Below are 18,199 nucleotides of genomic sequence, written 5' to 3'. Positions count from 1 at the left end.
CAAGTTGCAGTCATCACAATGGAAGCATCCAACATCCCCGAGGTCAAAAAACACAAAATTTGATGCAGTAGCGTTGTTCAAGTTTTTCCGTCATTTTGTCAAAAACGAAAATCCGACGGCGCTCGCTTACATGTCCTCACTCATCGGCGGTCTGCCGTCGAATGACAGCTTCTGCAGGTGGGAAAAAATTCACGCGTGCGCATTAGGATCGCCTACATACGTGCACCAATCAACGCCTCCCTAGCTTCTTTTTTTTTACGCACCAAAAATAAAGGTCGGATACCTTTTGAACACACTATATATATACTCGTATATGTATTTGCTTGTATACTAATGGTTAGTTAGGAATATATATATATATATATATATATATATATATATATATATATATATATATATATATATATATATATATATATATATATATATATATATATATATACTTCAGGAATCGGGTTAGTCGGGGTAACTGTCCGGGCGCGGCGGCCATCCGCTCGGCAAACAACATCCTCGCCGCGGTCCCGTAACAATATATATATATATATATATATATATATATATATATATATATACATATATATATATATACATATATATATACATATATATATATATACATATATATATATATATATATATATATATATATATATATATATATATATATATATATACTTGGCATTTAATATGGAATATTTTTTTTGTGGGGGTGAACTTACTTTTCAAGATGACTTAGAACCAAAAGTTCATTGGAATTATGTTGAAATTATTCTAGATTTTGTTAATGTGGCCTTTAAAAGAAACAAAAACCACATTTGACATTTCGAAGCAAATAAATTGATCCTTGAAAGTGATGTAAACTGATATCGAACTCAATTCACGGACAGTACTGTGTTAAACTTCTGTACGTTTTCCAGAAGTAGCTCTTTATTTTGCACATTAGCCAAAAAGAATTTCAACAAAAACAAAAGCTAAATTATGACTGGGATTACGGACAGTAAAATTACAGTTCAGTACTTCGTGTAACCCCCACAAGCATTCAGGAGAGCATGTACACATCGAGGCATGCTGTTCACGAGATTTGCCAAGGTTTGGACAGGAATCGCTTGCCATGCAGTGACAATAGCCTGCTGCAATTCACGCACAGAGGTAGGCTGCTGGTCCAAGTTGTCGATTTGACGCGTTAATTCTGCCCACAAGTTCTCTATCGGATTCATATCCGGGGACATGGCAGGCCACTCCATATGCTCTACACCCCAGTCAGCAAGAAAGTGTTGATTCATGCGAGCACGATGAGGCTGTGCATTGTCATCTTGGAAGACAAAGTTTCCTCGAAAGGCTGCACGAGCAAATTGAAGCAATGTTTCTTCCAGAATGACCCTGTACTTGAACTGGTTCAGGTTTCCATTCAGAACAACCAGGTCAGTTTTGCCCCCTGCATGAAAAGCAGCCCAAACGGTCAACCCACCACCTCCAGCTTGGACTCTTGGCACTATACAATCTTCGTTGTGGGCTTCATGCACTTGTCTGCACACTCGGACGCGGCCATCTTGACGATCGACCAGAAATCTAGACTCGTCACTGAAGGTCACGTGATTCCAGTGTCCTGGCTGCCATTGACGGTGCTCTCTGGCCCACTGCAATCGGCGCTGGCTGTGTTGTCTGGTCAGGCGTGGCTTTCTCAGGGGATGCCTGGCACGATAGCCTGCTTGAACCTGTCGTTGGTTGACTAGCCTTCTGGATACAGGCACATTTGTCAGTTGCTGCCACTCAGCCCTAAGCCGATTAGCTGACTTGGTACGGCCATTGCAGACTAACCTGTGCAGCTGGAGATCATCTCCCCTTGTGGTTCTGCGTGGACGTCCTGGCCTCGGTATTGGAGTAGGGACACCCCTCTGAGCATTTCGTTTCAGGATATTTGACACCTGGCCTTGAGTGATGCCATACTGCCGAGCAATAGCATGCTGTTTCATGCCAGAATTTCGTAAAGCCACCACTCCATGACAAACAGCATTGTCAAGTTGACGGACCATCTCCAGAGGAAGCGGCATTAACTTTTGTAGACGTGCAGCAGTCGTTTTCCACTAATACAGAACGCAACAACCCTTATATACCCGATTGTGAAGCCAATCGTCAAATGTACCTGTCCTTACATTTTGTCATGCCACCTGTGATATAATCCTGTTATTGACTTCTTGCTGCAAAAGACAATCAGTGACATGGTTCTTTCAACAAAGACATCACCGAAGGGTAAAAGAAACTCACCAGATTGATATACTGAGTTCGGAAAGTAAACCCAAGTCAAGAAGAAAAAAAAAATCCATATTAAATGCCAAGTCTGTATATATATATATACAAATATATATATATTGTTACGGTTGCGGTTTAGATGTTATGATGGGCCGAGCGGATGGTCCAACCGCGACCGTTACAGGATCCCCAATTGGCCCGACTCCCCCAGCGTTGACCAGATCACACCACAGATATTCAATCGGGAAACCTCTAAAGCGACCGAAAGAGAAGGAAAAGAGAAGAAGACAGAGTACGGAGGAAGAACAGATTTATTATACACACACAAGCAAAAAGAAGGAGCGACCAAAATTATTTACAAGCAATGGATGGAAGAAGCAGTCACACAGTGAATCGTTAGCTTATACTATTCAATTTACTTAACCCCAGGACAACGATTAGGACAGACGACGTTCACACTTACACGGGGGAATTGCAGGCAGGATTGGCGGAGGTGGGTTGCTGGAGAGGGAGGCGGGGTCAGGTCCCTGCAACCGGCAGGGCTGGAGGTAGCAGCTCTCAATTCCTCGCGTTTTGGCGGGAAAACCCTCGGTCGCGTCGACGCTGCTGATGCTGTAGACGTCACGCGCTGGCTCGGTCACACCTGCTCCTCTCCTTCTGGTGGAGCCGTCTCCCTCCTCTCAGCGCGTCTCTTCAAACCTTGTTTCCTCCCCAAGTATCTCTCCTTTTTGGTTTGGAGCGTCTCTCATCTCACAGCTCACAGCTCATCTCTCATGTCCTCTCTCATGTCATCTCCTGAAGCAGTCCCTTCCAGTCGCTTTTATTACTCGGGGCGGAATCAAGCCGCCGGCTGCGAGGGCACGCCTACCGGGTCACTCACCGTGGTGCTGATTGGCTGTTAGGGCTGTCCGATTCCCCCTTTGATCATGACGACGTGCCACGCCTGTGAGTTGGCGGCTCCTACCCCCTCTTCTCTGAGATTAGCACATGGGCAATGGCGGCTTGCGAGATTGAACACCACTCGCACCGCTTTTGAAAGGAACTTTGGAGAGCGGAGATGATTGGGGAAATTGAAAGGGGCCTACGCTTATTTCGTTTGATACAATGCAGAGTCAATCTAGTGGGAAACACATATTTAGCCTACATGGAATAAGGAAATACACTATTTAAAAAGATATATCGTGGCCTGCGTGTAAGTTTCATGGAATTAACTAGGAGGACGGCTGCGACCATTATTTACATTACGAGGGTGTTACACACAACAAAACCATACTTTTCACATTCGTTACACTTTCTCCAAAATTGTTACACTTCTCCAAAACCGTTACACTTCTCAAATTCGTTACACTGCACCCTCCTTTCTTCAGGCCCGTACTCGGGCCTACAAAACTTTAACTTAGTGTGACACGTAGGTGTAATTCCCTCTACAATTAACCTGACCCTGAGTGTGACAATCTTAAAACACAAATAAGTATGTCCCCCTATTGCATTGCACCCTGTCTAACAGACTCAAGCCCACAGCTAACCGAATTACGGAATTGTTCTCAAACTATACATTTACGGTGGGGAGCATTATTTACAGTAACGTTATTTCTTATTTACAACGCAACCCAGGACCTGTGTTTTTTTTTTCTTTTTAGGGAACAAGAAAAAGAAATTCCTGTTGGGAGGGAGGAGACAGCACGCATTGCATCGATGCACCAGTACCAATACCACCAAAGCACCCAAAAGCACCACAAAGCACCAAAAGCACCAAAAGCACCACTCGGTGCACAGTCACCACGGTTCATAATAAACACAACAAAACAACTGGTGGTGGTCTTCTCTTTCTCTGCTGGGCCGATGTTCTTCCCGACGTCTTCTGGCTTCATGCGGCCTACTTGGAAATAATAAAAAGCACAACTTGTGTTCATTTTTATTTAGGGCCTCAGGGGCCAACTAAGGGTGGTCCACCTGTTTGGCATAGGTGCCGCCTTACCGAGGTCCGCAAGCAAGATTCCCTGGCCACTATGGCCGGTCTCCAACAGAGGTGCCCTGCCCCAGAACCTGGGGTCCATCAAGTGGTACTTGGCCGCAGAACAGCGGTCCATAAAGTGGTACATCAACGCAATGCATGCTGGTTCTGAGGATCTCGTTCGCACAATGGCCATCTCACGCACGCTCCCCTCGGCACCCAATGGCGCACAGGTCCTCAAGTGGGAGACAAAAGGGGGGAAGACAAATGAGCGAGGGGTAAGGTCACAAGGGTACACGTCAATAAAGGCAATGCAGGGTGAAGTGCGTACGGAGAGCGAAGTGAGAAAAACTCGTCCCTACCGTACGTCACCCCCCCCTGTCACCGACACTACCCTTGCCCTTACCCCATATTTACAACAATTTACACCTTTACAAATCCGTCGCTACTGTCACGTCTTCCCCTTATTTCCCCTACCAAATTCGTCTCCACAATCCCACTATCCCAAAATTTGACATCACCCAATTCGTCATCAATCCTCATAAGGAGGAAGAGATGGAACATCAAGCACAATGTCACACCCACGTCATGATGCGTCTCACAATCCAAAACATTTGGATTAATGAAAAAATAATAAAACATGGCATGGTGTGGAGTTACCTCATCTCAGGTGAGTGGATGCAGATGGTGCGAGGAGATCCTTCATCCTAACTATCCTCTAAATGATTTTAACACACTTTACACTACCCGGGGTCTCTCCCCGCCAATCCATTGGCCAACTTACACTATGGGTTCTAAAAACCAATTCCCATTGACCAAACTGTGGTGCTTCTCAATTTGGGGTCTCACTCCCCCGATTCATCTCCCGGTGCCCTCGCACAATTTCTGGGCTGCGACGTGTAGCTCTCCCAGCAGGTCTACCCACCTGCACACCTCCACCACTGTAGTTGCCACCCGAGCTTACCTAGCTCCTCACCCTAACCTAACTAACTGGGGAACACCCCTCCTGGCTCTGTCACCCCACTCGGTGCCCTCTGGCACTGGGCTACCCGGGTCCGTCCTCCGGATCCTCGGGCCCCATCCACAACTACCGGCTCCCAGAGCCCACCTGCGGCCTCACCTGGCCGACATCCTCACAGTGGTGGAGTGCCCAAACCAACTACACACACTAACAGGCTACATGCCCAGCCATTTCCACAACACTAATGCACCCATCCAAAGACCATTCTTTCACCCGCACCACAGATGCCAATATCCAACCACAATTTACCTGTACCCTCTACCTAACACTTACACTACCCGCCCCGGGTATCCGTGATGGGGGTCAACTCTTCCCCCCATTCACACCTTCGCACCATCCACTCCACTCCACAATTTCCATCCTACTCACTCCACGACCATCCATTCCAATACTCCATTTATTCCACACTACCATTCTCCATACCTGTTGTTGCACACTTGTGCACTCATACCTGGTGCCACCTGCACCCTCCTTTCTTCCTGGACCATTTGGTCATCACAATACACATCACCATTACTCACTCATACACTGCTCCATCCACCTGTTCAGTTGCACCTGTTCAATCTCACCTGTTCAATCCTCAAACACACGGCATCATCTCAGCTAACTACTCCCCTCTGAAACTTGCGCTTCCCAGTCGTCCCTTTAAACTATTGCGCTCCCACGTCATTATCATCCATACTAATCTACCTGCATCCCCACTACAGGTATCAGTCACTAACTAAACCTTAACGTTACCTAATGTCATCTTCGCTAGATCCCTACACACAATATCCTAACCCACCCGGGCTAGTTTTCACTGCCATACACCCCATAATCTATAGCGCATTTGCCCCCCCCTGTGAGGGATGACAGAGTTGCCATCCCACCACATGGGGGGCGTTCCCACTATCATCCCCCCCAGTCCTCTGACGCTACAAGCCCCCGTCGCAAGAGGTACTGGGTCCTGCCTCGGCATCTAGAGCCGAGGCGATCCATGAGGGCGCCTGCTCGCCGGCATAAGGTCTTATCCGGTCGGCATGGATGATCCGAGGGGGGGCCCGTGGCCCCATTTTGATTTTAATGACCACGTCACAGATTTGCGACAGGACGACTCCCGGACCTTGCCAGGGGGAGGTGAGTTTTGGGCACCTGCCCTTCCGCCTCCGGGGATTAAAGAACCAAATCTTCATCCCCGGAGCGTATTGACTCCCCTGGCTCCGGTCGTCGTACCTACGCTTCATCTTGGCCCCCGCCAGATGGAGCTGGCGGCGGGCGAAGGCATGGACCCGCTCCATGCCTTCCTCCAGGTGACGTGCGTAACCCTCCCTCGGCGGTGTATCCGTGGTGTCTGGCACGGGACCGCATAGCAAGTCGGCGGGAGCCCGTAACTCGCGCCCATACATAAGCAACGCTGGACTGCATGCGGTGGCCCCGTGCTGGCTAGTTCGGTAGGCCATCAACAGGTACGGGAGATGTTCGTCCCAGTCATCCTGACGGGTGGTGGTGAACAATGCCAGTTGTTGGATCAATGTTCGATTGAACCTTTCCACCATCCCGTCAGATTGTGGCCGCAAGGGCGTGGTCCTGGTTTTCCGAATTGACAGGAGTCTGCACACATCTTTTAGCAATTGACTTTCAAAATTTCGACCCTGATCGGTGTGCAGCTCCTGTGGAATCCCGTGCCGACATACAAATCCTTCTACGAAGGCCTGTGCTACCACCCCTGCTTCTTGGTTGGGGAGGGCATAGGCCTCCGGCCACTTGGTGAAATAGTCCATTACAACGAGGATATACCTATTACCTTGGCGGGTGCGGGCAGCGGTCCTAGAATATCCATAGCCACCCGCTCAAGGGGGGCCCCCACCTGATGTAATTGGAGGGGGGCCCTCATCCTCCGTGCTGGTCCCTTTTTGGCAGAACAGGCGTCGCATCTCCGACACCAGTCCTGTATGTCGCGCCCCATATTCACCCAATAGAACCTCCGGCGGACCCGAGATATTGTCTTTGTCCTGCCCAAATGGCCGCCGGAGCGGGTACCATGCACCTGTTGCAATATGACGTTCTTGAATTTGTCAGGGACTATCACCAGCCAGGAAGTTCTATCAGAGGGAACCTCCACCCACTTGCGATATAAGATGTTGCCTTTCAACTCCAGGGTCTGCCACTGAGCCCAATACGCCTTTGTTTGCGCCCTGAGGGGGGTGACCTCTTCCCCCTTTGGTCTTTGCCCCAATTTGACCCAATTGAACACCGGCCCCAGGACAGGATCCTCCTGCTGGGCCGTGCTCCATGCCAAATCTCCAAATTCCTCGTCCGCGGTTAGTGGCAAAATTGGCACTCTCACCCGGGTTGCCCGGACGACGAGAATCGGGGCAGAATCACCCAATTGCTCCCTCTCCTCGTGTCTCGCACAAAATTTGCAGTTTTCCCCCAGACAAGGTCGCCGAGAGAGTGCGTCCGCATTACCATGGGCCTTCCCGGCCCTATGGGCCACATCAAAATCGTACTGCTGCAACTTTTCCAACCACCTTGCAATTTGGCCCTCCGGTTCCTTGAACCGAAGGAGCCATTGCAAGGAGGAATGGTCAGTTCTAACCAAAAATTTCCACCCGTACAGGTACGGGTGGAAATGGTTCATGGCAGCCAGCATAGCCAATAACTCTTTGCGAGTGACACAATAATTTCGCTCGGGCCTACTTAAGGCCCGACTATAGTAACCAATCACTCTCTCCACGCCCTCCTGTGTCTGAGACAAAACTGCGCCCAATCCTTCCTGGCTCGCATCCGTGTCCAGGGTAAATGCCCCGTTGCTAGTGGGGTAAGCTAGAAGGGGTGCAGATGTTAGACACCCCTTCAATTTTTGGAAGGCCTCGTGGCACTCCCGTGTCCAATTAAATCGCGTCCCCTTCTCCGTAAGCCGGTGGAGGGGACGGGCCAACTCCGCAAATTTCGCCACAAAGCGCCGGTAGTAGGAGCAGAGTCCCAAAAATCCCCGCACCTCCTTGAAGGTACGTGGTGCGGGCCACTCCTCTACCGCTTTAATTTTGTCTGGGTCCGTTTTTACCCCCTCGCGGCCGATCACTTGACCTAGATAGGCCACCTCTCTTGCAAACAAAGTGCACTTACTCGGGTTCAGCTTCAACCCTGCCTGTCTGAGGCACCCGAACACCTGGTCCAAATTAGCTACTGCCTGGGGGAACGTTTTGGCATGTACTAGGACGTCATCCAGGTACACCAGGCATGATTGCCATGGCATGCCGCCTAGCACATGCTCCATTAATCTCTCAAAGGTGGCGGAGGCGTTACACAAACCAAACGGCATCACAGTGAACTGATACAGCCCCTTACCTGTGGAAAATGCCGTTTTCTCCTTCCCTGCCCTATCCATCTCCACCTGCCAATACCCACTCTTGAGGTCCAAAGTTGAGAACCAATTTGAGCCCGCAACGGCATCGAGGGTGTCATCAATCCTTGGCAGGGGATATGAGTCCTTGAGTGTCACGTTGTTTAGCTGGCGATAGTCCACGCAGAACCGCGTGGTCCCATCCTTCTTTTTGACCAGCACAACAGGTGACATCCAAGGACTTCCCGAGGGCTCGATCACGCCTGCGTCGAGCATTTTTTCAACCTGCTCGTCAGCTTCCGCCCTCTTGCTCCAAGGGAGCCGTCGGGCGGCCTGACGAATAGGCCGGGCCTCACCGGTGTGGATCTGATGTTTCACCATGCCCGTACGTCCAATATCCTCGGTGGACAAGGAGAAGAGGTCCAAATGGGACCCAACCAGTTTGTGTAAGGCCTCCCTCTGGGTACCTCCCAACTCTACACTACTACGATTTACCATCTCGCAAATGGGATCGGGCCAATTCCTAGAACTTATTGAAGGCTCCCCCTGGGGCCGGCTCGGCTGGACGTTCTCGCCCCTCACTGACGCGACTTCTCTAACTGGGGTGCAGCCAGCTACCTTCGTGCCCCTCACTATAGTGCGTGGTTCTGTGCTAATATTAATTACTCGGACGGCCACCACCGGCCCGTCCGTTTTTACAAGGGTACGGCCCATGATTAAACCAGGTATGGATAGCGCTGCCACCGGTTCGACCAGGCCGCAGGATTCCTGCCATTTCGGGCGAGCTGACCATCGGGCCGGCACTATGGCCTCGGCCCCCGGAGGGATGGTCACGGCCTCAGGAGCCTCCAGCTCCACCCTCTCGGCCGTGCTCACCCCCTCCAATGGTAGCTCTTCCACTCCCCATCGCAGGATCCCCCGACTCAAGTCGATTTTACAACCGCTGGCAGTCAACAAATCCAACCCTATTAAGCATGGGTCGCACACCTCCGCCACCCAAACCTCTATCTCTTGCTTTACCGATCCCAACTTGAGGGTCACAAAACCACGCCCTATGATCGGAGCCGTTGCCCCGGTAGCCAACTGCAAACTATGATTTTCCAGACGCTGGATTTTACCCCAGCCGTCTGCACTCGAATTAAGGACCACGGGGCTGATGATCGTGGCGCTGGCTCCCGTGTCCACCACGGCGTCCACCCCCACGCCGGCAATTTTGCACCGAATTGTCAAACTACCCGTCCCAATTCGGCCACAATGAATGACCTGTCGCGTCAACGAGGGCTTCTCCCCATCCCCTACTGCCGAACACCGCCCTGCATGCCCGGCACGTTCTAGTTTCCCGGGCCCTGGCGGGGGGGTGTCTGAGGTCGGCTAGGCTGATCTATACGGGGCGGATTTGAGGGCATCGGTTGGCGGGAAACGTCCCGGCGCGGAGCTCGACACTCCCATGCACGGTGACCCATCCGAGCAGAATTATAGCACCTCACCTGGTAAGGTGCTTGCCTCCGGTATTCCAAATCCCCCCCCCCTGTATGTCCGAATTGGGGTACTCTGTCGGGGACTACCGGGTGCCACCGCTGGGGCCGCCTGCCATGGTCCAGGTCCCGCCAGGCGCCGATCCACTAACCTCCGGACCATGCTCTCCAGGTCAGGGCCTCCGTCGGGGGCGGGCCCCCTTGGGGGGCCGCCCCCCATCACGGGCCCCATCTGACGCACCGCCACTGCGTGGCGCTCGCCTCCCCGGGCCAGGGGCCTCGCTGCTTCCCAACGGGCTGCAGCGTCGGCCGCCTGACTCATGGTTTGCGGGCGCCACATGGCGAGCTGTTGCCGGAGCTCCAGATCCGGAAGGGCCTGAATAAAGTGATCCAGAGCCAGGCTTTCCTGGGAACTCGCTGCCATGTCCGCGTGTGCAATCCCGACCGTGCGGCGAATATCGTGAGCAAGTTCCCCGATGGTCTCCTGGGGCTTGCGTTTTCGCTGCGCAAGTTGGGCTTTAACAAGCTCGCTTTGCTGTTCAATGCCGAACCGATTAATTAATGCCGCACGGAGAGCTGACAGGGTGAGAGCACCTGGTGGTAAAGCCGTCAGCACCTCCGCCGCCGCACCGCGCAGTGCCCCCACCAGGTGTACTCCACCTTCGTCCGGATTCCAACCGTTGCCTTTACACACGTACTCAAACTGCGCCAGGTACGCCCTCAAATCACTCTTGCCGTCATACGGCGCGAGTGGGACCTTGTGGGCGCCCGAAGGTCGGACCCCGCGCGTCACTCCTTGCGGGATCAACGCGGGACCAACCCGTTCGGGCTCCCACAGTACGCTATTCCCGGGGGGCTCCCGCGCGTCCCCCGTCCCTCCAAACACTACCCCTCCTGGTGTCGATGCCTGGGTCGCCCCTCCGCAACCCGCTACCCACGCCATACCCCCACATCCTTGCTCACCAGCACCCCCCTCACTCCCCATAGCCAAACCTCCTTGCACACCTCCCCTGTCCATCCACTCCGGACCAGTCATATATCTTACCATTGGTCCCTCACGAACACCCGGGTCTACACCACCCCCCAAGCCGACTGAATCTCCCTTCACATCATATACATTGCCACTCACCTCCGTACCTCGTCGTCGCACCTCCTCTGCCACCTGCAAACTTTTTATTTGGTTAGTGAGCAGCACATCATGAGTTGAGCACCGACCTTGTACATATTCCATTACTTCCTCCTTTATCTCCCTCTTAGTTTCTGTCCGTCCCTTCTTAATTTCACTCACCTCTTCTTCCACTTCCTCTAATTTTTGCTTCACCTCTCTTATTTCCCGGTGCGTCTCCTCAAGTTCGTCCTCTAAGGCTACCGTGACCGTTTCTATGTGCTTCCTCACCTGCCGGTCCTTCGTCTCCATTACTTCTGTCACCTCGTCCACCCTCATTGTCAGTCCCTCACGTACCATCTGACATTGCCTCTGCGTCGCTATTAATTCGTTTTTAATTTCTTTTTGTGTCGCCTTTAACCCTCCGAGTTCTGCAGTGTTCTTTTCCACTTGGTCCGCTAATTCCCTTTGTCCTACTGTCAGCTGTTCTACTCCCTCCGTCAGATCTTCTATTCCCCCCTGTAACCTAGCCATATTATTCCTCACCTCTTTCTCCATACGCTTCTCACCTCGCTTTACCTCCTCACGTAGCCCCGAAACCTCCTCACTTACACCTCGTCGTATCTCCTCCATCTCTTTTGTAGATGCCACCCTCATCTGTCCCAATTCATCCCTCTGAGCATCCAGTTTACTTTCTAACCCGATTTGCACCTCCTCTATCTGGTTCCCCATTCGTTTGATTTCCCTGGCAGATTGTTCCCCTATTTCCCGCAATTTGTCCTCCATCCTATTTTCTAACCCCATTAACCCATTTTTCACCTCTTTTATCCCGTTGTCTAACCCCTCAAAATTATTGTCTAACTTCCCAAATTTCTTGTCTAACCCCTCACCGGTACCCCTCGCTTCGTCCCTCATTACCCCCATTTGGCCCTCCAATCGCTCACCCAATCGCTCCCTATCAGCCCTCATTTGCTCACTATTAGCCCTCATATCGTCCTTCTGCAGGTTGAGGGACGCCTGCATTTGTACCATAAATTGCTCCATGAGGGCCTGCATTTGGGCCATCCCTCCCACTTGTGCAGCGGGTGCGGCCGCCGTAGCCATGTGTGAGGCGCCATTTTGCGCGCCCGCAACCTCGTGCGCGAGGACGCCATTTTGTGCGTCTGATACCCCCTCAACCGCCTCCTCATTGCTCTCCTCCTCCCTTTCTTCCCCTAAGTCCTGGGTTACCCCCAACCCGTCTATCTCCCCCACCGACATCCGATCGCCTTGATTGTCCATGGCGCGATCTCAAAATTCGGGTTTTATAAAACAAAATTTCGGCAGCTCGTAATTTTGACCAAAAAATTTTTTTTCACACACGTTTTAAAAATTTGGTTCGGGCCTCGAATCCCACTCCCAGACACCAATTGTTACGGTAATAACACAATTGGTGTCCAAAATTTGGGCTAAATAAATTTAGTCCCAGGTTCGAATCCCAACTCCTGACTACCAATTGTTACGGTTGCGGTTTAGATGTTATGATGGGCCGAGCGGATGGTCCAACCGCGACCGTTACAGGATCCCCAATTGGCCCGACTCCCCCAACGTTGACCAGATCGCACCACAGATATTCAATCGGGAAACCTCTAAAGCGACCGAAAGAGAAGGAAAAGAGAAGAAGACAGAGTACGGAGGAAGAACAGATTTATTATACACACACAAGCAAAAAGAAGGAGCGACCAAAATTATTTACAAGCAATGGATGGAAGAAGCAGTCACACAGTGAATCGTTAGCTTATACTATTCAATTTACTTAACCCCAGGACAACGATTAGGACAGACGACGTTCACACTTACACGGGGGAATTGCAGGCAGGATTGGCGGAGGTGGGTTGCTGGAGAGGGAGGCAGGGTCAGGTCCCTGCAACCGGCAGGGCTGGAGGTAGCAGCTCTCAATTCCTCGCGTTTTTGGCGGGAAAACCCTCGGTCGCGGGGACGCTGCTGATGCTGTAGACGTCACGCGCTGGCTCGGTCACACCTGCTCCTCTCCTTCTGGTGGAGCCGTCTCCCTCCTCTCAGCGCGTCTCTTCAAACCTTGTTTCCTCCCCAAGTATCTCTCCTTTTTGGTTTGGAGCGTCTCTCATCTCACAGCTCACAGCTCACAGCTCATCTCTCATGTCCTCTCTCATGTCATCTCCTGAAGCAGTCCCTTCCAGTCGCTTTTATTACTCGGGGCGGAATCAAGCCGCCGGCTGCGAGGGCACGCCTACCGGGTCGCTCACCGCGGTGCTGATTGGCTGTTAGGGCTGTCCGATTCCCCCTTTGATCATGACGACGTGCCACGCCTGTGAGTTGGCGGCTCCTACCCCCTCTTCTCCGAGATTAGCACATGGGCAATGGCGGCTTGCGAGATTGAACACCACTCGCACCGCTTTTGAAAGGAACTTTGGAGAGCGGAGATGATTGGGGAAATTGAAAGGGGCCTACGCTTATTTCGTTTGATACAATGCAGAGTCAATCTAGTGGGAAACACATATTTAGCCTACATGGAATAAGGAAATAAACTATTTAAAAAGATATATCGTGGCCTGTGTGTAAGTTTCATGGAATTAACTAGGAGGACGGCTGCGACCATTATTTACATTACGAGGGTGTTACACACAACAAAACCATACTTTTCACATTCGTTACACTTTCTCCAAAATTGTTACACTTCTCCAAAACCGTTACACTTCTCAAATTCGTTACAATATATATATATATATATATATATATATATATATATATATATATATATATATATATATATATATCAAGTAATGAACGGCGGTTGGGAATTATATCCACGATATCCATTTTTCCGTTCTCCAACCCAACGAAGAAGGAAGAACGCACGTTAAACTCGCTGCTTGCAAGGTTAAAAAGAACAGGGAGACTATCGAGCACAAACTACCAGCGATTGTATAGCAGCAACGGCGTCGCTCCCAGAGTGTATGGGTTACCAAAAATCCACAAAGAAGACGTTCCATTACGGGTCATAGTGTCGTGCATCAATGGACCATCTTATGCATTGTCCAAGTTCGTGGCCAATATACTAAAGTACCTCGTGGGAAAAACCGACCGAGGATTGCGCAACAGCTCCGAGTTTGTGGACAAAATAACACACACCACGATCCATCCACACGAATCCATGGTGTCCTTTGACGTCATTTCGCTATTCACTAACGTGCCCACAACCCTGGTGGTTGATGTGGCGAGACAGAGGCTAATGGAGGATGATTGCTGGAAACAGGCCGCCGACAAGTTGAATGTTGATGACGTTTGTCACCTCCTCAGCACTTGTCTGTCTTCCACCTATTTTGTCTTTGACAGCACATTTTACAAACAGGTGTTCGGCACTGCGATGGGCTCCCCGGTGTCTGCGGTGGTTGCCAATATGGTGATGGAAGAGCTGGAAACACGCACCATCCCATCCCTCCCAACACAGCCACGTGTCTGGTACCGCTATGTCGATGACACTTTTGTCATCTGCCCCAGCACGGCTGTTAATGCAATCCAGGAGGGCATCAGTGGAATGTTTCCTTCCATCAAATTCACCTGTGAGGAAGAACAGGATGGGTCGCTTCCATTTTTGGACGTCTTGGTGAGGAGGAACCTCAATGGAAGCTTAAGTACCGCATTATATAGGAAACCCACCCAGACCGAGTGTTACCTCGATTTCACGTCTTGCCATCCACTGCACCACAAAAGAGCTGTGGTGAATACACTCGTAAAAAGGGCAAGGAATATACCGTCCACCTTGAAAGGCAAAAGGAGAGAGATCAAGCATCTCAAATGGGTATTGAAAGCCAATGGCCACCTCTGCCCAAAAAATGAAATGGTACTGGCGGCTCCAAGAATCCAGGACGTGCCACAGGAACCACCTAAGGGCTTCTGCGTGCTACCATTTGTGCCACGGGTATCTCAAAGGATTGGCAGGATTTTGAGACAGGTCGGGGTGAGGGTCAACTACCAACCTATATACACCTTGAGACGTGCACTGACCAAGGTCAAAGACAAAAGACTGAAGAATGATTGCACAGGTGTGGTATACACCATTCCATGTGACTGTGGTGGAGAATACATAGGCGAGACTGGAAGAACCTTAGGCCAGCGCATTAATGAACACCACAAGGCCTTTGAGTGTAATCACCCAGAAAGATCTGCTATCGCCAAGCATGGAATAAGGGCGGGCCATATTCCTCTATGGGACAATGTGAACGTGCTGGCGGCATCCCCGAACCGGGCCAGGAGGCGAATACTGGAGGCCTGGCACACTGGCCAAACGCGGGCACCATTGACAGAGGAGACTGTGGCGTTACCACAGGCATACGGACCTCTCATGCATAAGTACACCAGAGACACACCGATGCGTGGAGGAGGACAAAGACAAAGTGGGACATAGCCGACACAGGCAACACGGACAACAAAACACAATACACCGCTCAAACACGCACAAAACACTTGCAACATAAGCCGAGCATGGGTCCATGGTCACGAGGTCTCGCAACGCAGCTTTGTGATTGGTTGATAGAATAGGCCCACCCCTCTCCCCAGATATATCTGGGAGGAGGTGAACAAGGGAACTTCTCTTGATGAAGGCTAGTGGAGGCTCGGCGCACGCTGGGTTGCTGGCCGAAACGTTGAGTTTTTAAAGACAAAGCTTTAGGTTGGAGAACGGAAAAATGGATATCGTGGATATATATATATATATATATATATTGTTACGTTTGTAGGGGGTAAACAATGATTACCTTTGAACCAGGTAGAATGTATAGATTGGTGTGCTCCGACTGTCGTGAAGAAGAAGAATCATCTCTTTGTACCATAAGTAGGGATCCGGTAGACCGTGTTGTGCAAGTGCACCTTTGTCCCAATTACGAGGAGTGGGGTATGTTAATTAGCTCAGGGATTATGGGTGAATTAATCCCCTGTGTGTCAATGGCTCTGTAATTTATTCCCTTTGTTCCTTTTGACACCCCCACTAGACACATAGACAAGCCACGCAATTGACACCCTAATTAAATACACTAATATAAAAACCACCGGAAACCAGGCATGAAGCACTGCCGCTGACAACTCTGACTTTGCTAACACACAGACGAAAGATCCGTGAGGCCACGCCCCGAGAAGCTGTGCTTGGGCCGGATTTGATTGACAGGAAAAGACGGGTAAGAAGGACCTCAATGATTGGTGAAGCAGGCACGGATGACGTCAGAGCCTGGTTGATAAAGGAACACGTGGGCTGACATTTTTTCTTCTTCTTGGTTTTTCGGTTCTGCATCAATAGTTGGAGCAGCAGACATTTTCCCTTCCTGGTTTGGGTCTGGTAGTGAGCGGTTGTGTGCCGGGATATTCTCTTCCTTCCCTCTGGCTCGCACTTGGCTTCTCGTTTTTGGAACTCATAGCGAGCAGCCTTGTTCCAAGATCTTGCTAGTGGTTGAGAAGAGGTGGAGGAGCCGTGAAAGGAGAGCTGCGGTTTTTCTCCAAGCAAGAACAACGAGCGCTGCTTGCTCACTGCAGCGTGATGAGGTCAGGAGTGAGCAGCAGCATGACAAGGCCAGGAGTGAGCAGACGCGTGGTGAGGCCTAGCAGCGCACGAACGAGGGGACACTGCGGCCTTGTTCCGGCCAAGAACGAAGCCACGTCCAGACTACGCGCTCAGGGCCTGTACGATTCCTGACGAGACGCACTGGTTGAGCTGAGTTAAGTGCAAATAAATAACACGTTTTTATTCTACAGCTATATTTCCCATTGTCCGTATTTGATTCTGTGTGTGGGAGCGCTCCATATAGGAATTTTAGTGGTACCGTGTTTTATTTTGTTGCCGGCATTCTTCAATAAAGCCGGTATTTTTGTGCAGTACATTTTTGTGTTGTTTGAGTTAATTTATCCAGGTGTGAAGACGTCGGGTGGAGGCCGTCCAGGTAAGTTAGTCATCCACCTTTTCCCTTGCGTGTAACAGATACCATTATAATTGGATTGAATGCCTTGGAGTAAAGCTCATTTGGTCATCCGTGCTACCCTACGGTGTTCACCAAGGGTAGGCACACGGCAATATATTCTCGTATATGTATGTATTTGTATACTAATGTTTAGTTAGGAATATATATACAAATACATATATATTCTGAACTGAAATTATAGATTCTGATTGGTTACTCCCAACCGCATCCAGGCGACTCCATATTATGAGTGGATACCAGAGGTAATGTACCATGTGGCAGGCGGTGCTTATCGCTCCCATTAAGGTACAGCGACAGCTGGATGGGATACCTTAATGGTGGTTCACCACTGATGGTATGGAGTCGCATAATGACTGGTTTATAACCGAAATGTTTTCAGATTCACAAGTGTATGGAGGACTTACTGCGTTGCCCTTATGAAGCCCCAACAAGGGTGAAACCAGGTCGGTAACTGAGAATTTTGTATGCACTTGTGACAGTATCTGAACTAAGATCTAAATTATGATGCACTGCTAGATGGCTCTCCGGAGCTTGGCAGGCAAGGCATACGTACGTGGCGGTGACGTCACAGCGTGCGCTCATTAGGTTGGAGAACTGAAATTATAGATTCTGATATACTGAAATCTCGAACTGAAATCATCTAGAGGGAATTTTAAAAACAGATCACAGATACACTGGAGCAGTGGCGTATCGAGGAAAAATGACGCGAGATGTCAAATTGCTGCCCCTCGTAACTTCCCATAAGTCTGAATGGTGTGTGTGTGTGTGTGTGTGTGTGTGTAGTGTGTGTGTGTAGTGTGTGTGTGTAGTGTGTGTGTGTGTAGTGTGTGTGTGTGTGTGCAGTGTGTGTGTGCAGTGTCTGTGTCAGGGCTGTAACCTTTATATAATTTGAGTTTTGTCATCAAATTTTCACCAAAGCCTTATTATGAGAACTAGTGAGGTACCCGTGCTACGCACGGGTGGGAGGCCAGAAGCAAACAGACAATGCAGAAACGGCGAATGCTAAAGCATGAAACCAATAAATTCCACATTCCTGTAGCACATTCAGTCGCACGTCAGACATGGACAGCAAGTTCGTGAAG

This window comes from Myxine glutinosa, chromosome 11 (assembly GCF_964187855.1).
Source record: "Myxine glutinosa chromosome 11, kmMyxGlut1.1, whole genome shotgun sequence".
Taxonomy (NCBI): Eukaryota; Metazoa; Chordata; class Myxini; order Myxiniformes; family Myxinidae; genus Myxine; species Myxine glutinosa.
Note: the sequence above shows the minus strand (reverse complement) of the source record.